The sequence below is a fragment of the Pinus tabuliformis genome, chromosome 1_1, assembly GCF_031772625.1.
Source record: "Pinus tabuliformis cultivar Carrire ecotype Pingquan chromosome 1_1, CPIR1, whole genome shotgun sequence".
Lineage (NCBI taxonomy): Eukaryota > Viridiplantae > Streptophyta > Pinopsida > Pinales > Pinaceae > Pinus > Pinus tabuliformis.
The window spans coordinates 528,107,734-528,114,001 of NC_142297.1; positions in this window are offsets into that span (position 1 = coordinate 528,107,734).

Here is a 6,268-nt window from a genome sequence, read left to right on the forward strand (position 1 = left end):
GCACCCTAGTCTGTTTCGGCAGGAAAACCTTGGGTATAAGGTAGGTTTACGCGGGCGATATATGACTAGTTTGACACACCTGTCCATTTAGGGAAATAGGATTAGACTGGAATAAGATTCCCTCGTCAAAGTTATGTGAGTGGAGGCGACCACGCCACTCACCTTTGTCTATTTCGGTAGACATTGCCAAGGAAGTGTTTTGTCTGCAACGCGGATGGAGCAATCTTGCAAACGCGAGAGCTTTCATATGGTAACCTGGAAACTCTACTTCGCTATGACTGGGGGCATGCAAACCTTTTTGCCTGCAAGTAAAGAGCAACCATTGATTTTCCTAGTTTGTAGTTTCTCAACCCTTTAAACTCGTAGGATTGGTCGTTCCTAGCTTGCATAATGAAAGGATCTGGGTCAAAGTTTCGAATGGTGCAAGCTCCCTAAAAATTGAGCCTATCGATGAAACATCTTTATTATACGACTTACACGAGCAGTTTTTATGAGAAGTTCAAGCTCATTAAAAATTAAACCTAAGCAATGAGAAAATGTTTTCCCCAGAGTTTAAGCTCATTAAAAAATGAGCCAATTTTCGGTAAATAACCATCGTGAATGCATTATCATCAGCCTTTGAGCCTTGGTCGTGTTCTCATCATCACCTCCACTCTATTTTAGCTGATCATTCACCTCCATTTGATTGTTTACCCCTTTTGAGGAACAGCTGCAAAGAGAGATCTTGTTAGCCATCCTTGTGACACTGCCGTGATTGGAAAATTCCAAACCTTACCTGGAATCAGCTGCTACTTGAAATTATCACTCGTTCCTCAAAAGACGAGTCTCCTTTAAGCTCTTTTCGTCTGACTCGTAAAATATGAAAGGATTTCCGAGAAATTGGCCTCTCCAGCTCGTTAAAGCTACTGGGAGTGCTATCCCTCCTATAGATTTTAATCTTTTTGGACCTGAGGGATTATTACACAAAAATATCGAGCACTTGTTTTTTTCGGCTCGTTAAAAATATCGAAAATTAATCCCTTTCGTATTATTTTATACTTTTTCGGACTTAAGGGATTTCATGACGAAAAAGGATTATTGGAGTTTCCTTTACGTCCCTTTCAGACTCTCTAAAATTGAAAAGGACCGAGTTATCTTTGTCGTTAAACTCGTTAAAACCAATAGCGACAAAACTTGTCCATATAGACAAGAACGAGTTTCACTGTCGCTAGGCTCATTAAAACATAGCGATGGGTTTGCCTGAAGGGAAAATTATAGAACAAGCATATGTTATCCTCCTCAAGCTTGATAAAAATAAAGAGGTACTGGTCAGCAATGACTGGGGAAAAATTGGGAAGAAAACTTGAAGAAACTTTATTGGTAGCAAGTTGCTCTTGAACATGACACTTTCACTCCACATCCGAGTCGGGTTGGGTTATTCCATTCACCGGTCATATCACCATTGGTCCATCACACCATCCATATTTGGGGTTAACGCTACCAATCCATGTCAGTGTCGCCGGTATGTTCAAGAGAAGTCGCTCATAGAATTCACCTGTGTCTCATCCGCTGCAATACATTCACGCTCCATTCTTTCATGACCACCACCCTGAACCTTGTATCATCAGATCGTTTTCACCTCCAAAATCATTTACTCCATTCCGTGTCGTAGATGTGGGATTCATTAAGGCCCTCCTACGACAGGTCACTTCTTGTCGACATCAGCTCATTATCCAAGAAGTCGACTTAGGAACAACCCTTTTAGTACTTTGAAGCTTGCATGCCTCAATGGAAAGTTTCTCACTTCCGGCGACAGGTTTACATCAATGGCCTTCGACCGAAAGATTTTGCGTGGTGTTCGATGCCAAGTCCCTTTTTCACACCACGCAAATTGTACTGTAGTACCTTGAGGGTCATCATCATTATCGGTGATTCCTCTCATGCCTGTTAACAGCTTACATCATTGGTTGGTAATTAGGCGATGTCTTTCCATGTTCGACTCCAGAACATCTTTCACATGGATCGACTTGTACTCCGAGTGAAGATTAGACAAGTTTGAAGACCCCGGATCTAGTTTCATCCATCCGGGCTGCGATATATTCAGGAAAATAAAGACATCAAATGTACATCATTGCTGCACAGATGATCATCCGAATCAAAGGATGATGGCTCTATCAGAATCATCAGTCTGCCACACAGACGGTTGTCTGTCTTATGTACATGAAAATGAATTTATAAAGCTGAGCATGGGAATGCCCGCCTCAGCTAGATCATGAAAAATATTATGAAGATAATGTATTGTATTGTATCTTATTACAGGTCGCCTTCTAGCTTGAAAAAACCTTCGGATCCTCATAATAAAGCATTTCACCCAACATTAAAAGATTAACGACCTCATGCTTTAGGGGGAAATTGTTATAGAAATTTTTGGGCACTGCAACCCCAATCATACATGTCCATAAACCAAGGGCTCCTAAGTCCCTAAAAGTGTTGCTTCACACCCTAAAGGAACAAGGTTAGCTGATTACATCATCTCCCAGAAGTTCTCCACAGAAAACTGCTCAGAACTGGTCAAAGCTGGACCATACAGACTGCCTAGTGCAGAGGGTGCGATGCATCTCACCTGCTCAGTGTAAAGGGTGCGATGCATCTCACCTACTCAGTGTAAAGGGTGCGATGCATACTGGAAAACCCTTCTGTAGGGTGCGATGGGCGAGAGTAGACAAATGGCAGAGACAGTTTACAAGGTGGATCATCATGGAATCTTCCAGAAACTTCTCCTGTGACACTTGCCTCTCTAAATTCGCCCAGGGATGAGTAAGAGATCATCAATCTCCAAGTGGAATCAAGAACTATCAGAGAGAGGACACTAATCAAAATCCTAGAAGATGACTCACCCCCCTGCAATTATCTATATATGGATCCCTCATCCTAGAGATCCAGAGGTTGGAATTTTGTATCTTGTAAGGAAGTGCTGTTGGTTTCTTGGTGGAATATCATAGTGTTGGGTGATCTAAGCTTTTCATGAGGTGAAGAAGGGATTTCATGCTGGGAGGATGATGCTGGGTCAGATCAATTGGTTGTAATCATCTTTGCTATTCTTGATATTAATAAAGCTATTCAAGTTTTCCTCCACATTCTTGTATGTTTGATGATATATGCATTTGTGTGGTCAATATATATCTGGTCCTATATTGTTTATGATTGTAGATCTCTGTTCTTCGATAATATTATGCTGCTTTGATTCCACAGGTGCTCTTTGAAGCTGGGTAGATGAAGGAAAAGCAGCAAGGATCTGTCAGAAGGGAGAGGAACTAAGCAAGGAACCAAGCGCAAGACTGAGGTTGGTGTCCTTTGTTCCCCTCTTATCTACTTCTCATAAAGGAAAGCAAAAGTAGTTTTAGTTTGTTTGTTTCTAAGATAGCTACCAGTCTTAGTGGGACTAGCAGCTCCGAGTGGACACTAGATTTCCCGATAACAACGACGCTCTGCGGAGAAGCTTGTGCTGCTTCCTCGTCATCACTTGGGGGAGGTTCAATTAGCGGGCTATATTTAGGGCCTCTCCTCCCTTCGCTCCTGTAAGTTCTTCCACTTCGCGTAGCCTCAAACATCAAGGCAACTTCATAACCCTCTTTTCACACAATAGCATCTTAATCCAAGTATTTAAAGACCTTAAATACTTACCTCGCAGCCCTTTGAAGAAACATCGCTCTGCTTCGTTGTAATTGACCGAAGTATCGACCGCGAACTCTGTCATAAATCCTCCTATGATAAGATCAAGCTAAAGATCGACAGCGCGCATGATCTTATCTTTAGAGGTTTCCAATCTTCACACCAACTCGGGTGTCCAGACAATTGGACCATCAAGCCTCCACCTCCCTTGGTTGTCTGCTAACTTCGGGATCCACTCGTACAATTCCACTGGGAAGGAACCAAAGAAGATTTTGTGTATCTTTGTGTAGAGATATCTGTCCAATCAATGTTCTTTCATCAATCACGTATTCCTATTCTCTTGCATCGTGAATTCATGGATCTTTCTGTCCAACCAGTTTTCAGTTTCTTTCTTAGTTAGATTCCAGTGATGCGACATCACACATCTCTCATGCAGATCCCGGTCCCGACAACAGAACCATTTGTTGGCTTGATGAGCCCTAACCCAGGTTTAGCATTAGTCAGCCAAGCAAATCCCTACACTATTGGCCCTTTCGACATCAATCCACAGAGTGCAGACTGAAGTCTCGCCCGAAGCAGTATGGGGGGATGCAGGAACCAAGCTTCCACACCCTCAGATGGTTGTGATGTTGGTTTTATACCTTCAATTCCTTCCTCACTCAGGTCAATAAGCCCTTTAGGCTTATCAATATATTCTTCTTATTCATTCTCTAAACCTCTGTGAAGGCCTACGATGGTCCTTCGCGCAACCCTAATAGGTGGTTCAGGAACTTACGCGCCTTTGCTATATAATTACCCGAATTATCTTAAGTGTTGGCCTACTTTAGCATGTATGTATAATTATCTTCGCGTAACAATGTATCTTTACTTGCATTCATATAACAGAGGGAAACATATAGATCCGTGCATCGGAACACATTAAACATAAACCCAGTGCTCAACATAACATAATTGCATGCATTTAACAGAAGTAAAATACAAAAGAATTCCATAATACTTATCTTTATTAATGATTCAAATATCTAGTACAAACTCTGACCTTCCTGCGCACACAGTTGTAGGGGTACACGCACTTAGCTATAGGCTTCTACCCTAGGCCTCTGTGCACTCAGCTGTAGAGCCTCTTCCTATGCTAAGACTCTTTCTCTTAGTCCTTTACAAAATAATCAATGACTCTCAAAACCTATTTGAACTATCTTAGAATCCTCTAAGACTTCCTTTTTATACAATCCCATGGTCCACGGACCAAAGGAAGATCTCATCAAGCTGACCCAAACTATCTAAACTAAGGGTGGAAACCCTCTTTGCCTCTTGACATCTTTGTGCTCTGCGACCACAAAATGTGAAGAATTTACATTCCTTCATACAAAATTCGGGCTTTTTGCCCCAAAACTTGGGCTTTTAACCCCAAAATTGACCCTAGGGGACCCGTTCCCAACACCAACTCTTTGGGAGTCCTAGAAGAGTTAGACTCACCATATCATCCTCGGCAACCATGATTCCAACATTTCCAAGTTCATCATGACATTGAGTGAACATGGTCAAGTATTTTGGAATAGTATTTCCTTTCTCCATTTTGATTTTTCAAAGTTTGACCTTCAGTGCCAATTTCCTTTGGTCACTGTTGTTTTGATACAAGTCCATCAATGTTTTCCACATAGCATACAGAGTTTCCTTTCCATGGAGATTCGAAACAATGTTGTCTCAAACTCCTTCAAGGATTATCCGCCTCGCCTTCACCACACACTTCTTCCATTCAACCAAATTTTGTGCATCCAATGTTGTTGGATTAGGAATTTCTTGATCAACAAATTCCTTCAAGCCATTATCCTCTAGCACAGACTCCATTCTGTCCCTATAGGCTATAAAATTCGAGTTTCATTCCAAGGCATACTCGAGCCGCAAACCATAGAACGTCATCTGCTGATCCTAAAGTATGTATTGCAAATTCAAATTTCACATGTAACCCAAAACTCAAAACTTCAAAATCTCCTCTAGTATATTGTCTTCAGCTCCGGTACCATGTATAAAATCCTGTAGATTCACAAGCTCATGCAATGTACTAAAACATAGGACAAGAATATAGTTCTACTTTCAACCAGTGGAAGCCAATAGATCGATGAAAACAACATGAACAAGAAGAAGACAAATCAATGGCACATAACAAAATATGTATACGGGGAAATCCACTGCTCAAAACCTTGCTATATGTATTGCATATATCAGAAATATGAGTGAAGATACAAAGCTTGTTCTCACTAGAACAATTACGCACAAGTATGCTAAACTCCCTTAGCTCACAAGCTAGCTCAAGCCAAATCCTTAGCCTATTCAGCAGCTCTCAAAGCCCCTAATCTCTTGCATAATTCCTAGGATGAATAACCCATATTTAAAGGGAATTCATGCTTCCAAAACTGCGCAATCCAAACATAGGTTCTTCTCTGATTGCATGCATGATATTTACAACTCAATAAATCACACAACTGATAGTACACTGTCCCTGCACTCTAGTCTCAATTGCGTATTTCTCATAATCAACATGCATGAGTTTTTGATGAGGGAATCTTCAATTAACTAGAGTGACACAAGTGGATGCACTGATGTACCAACTGACTGT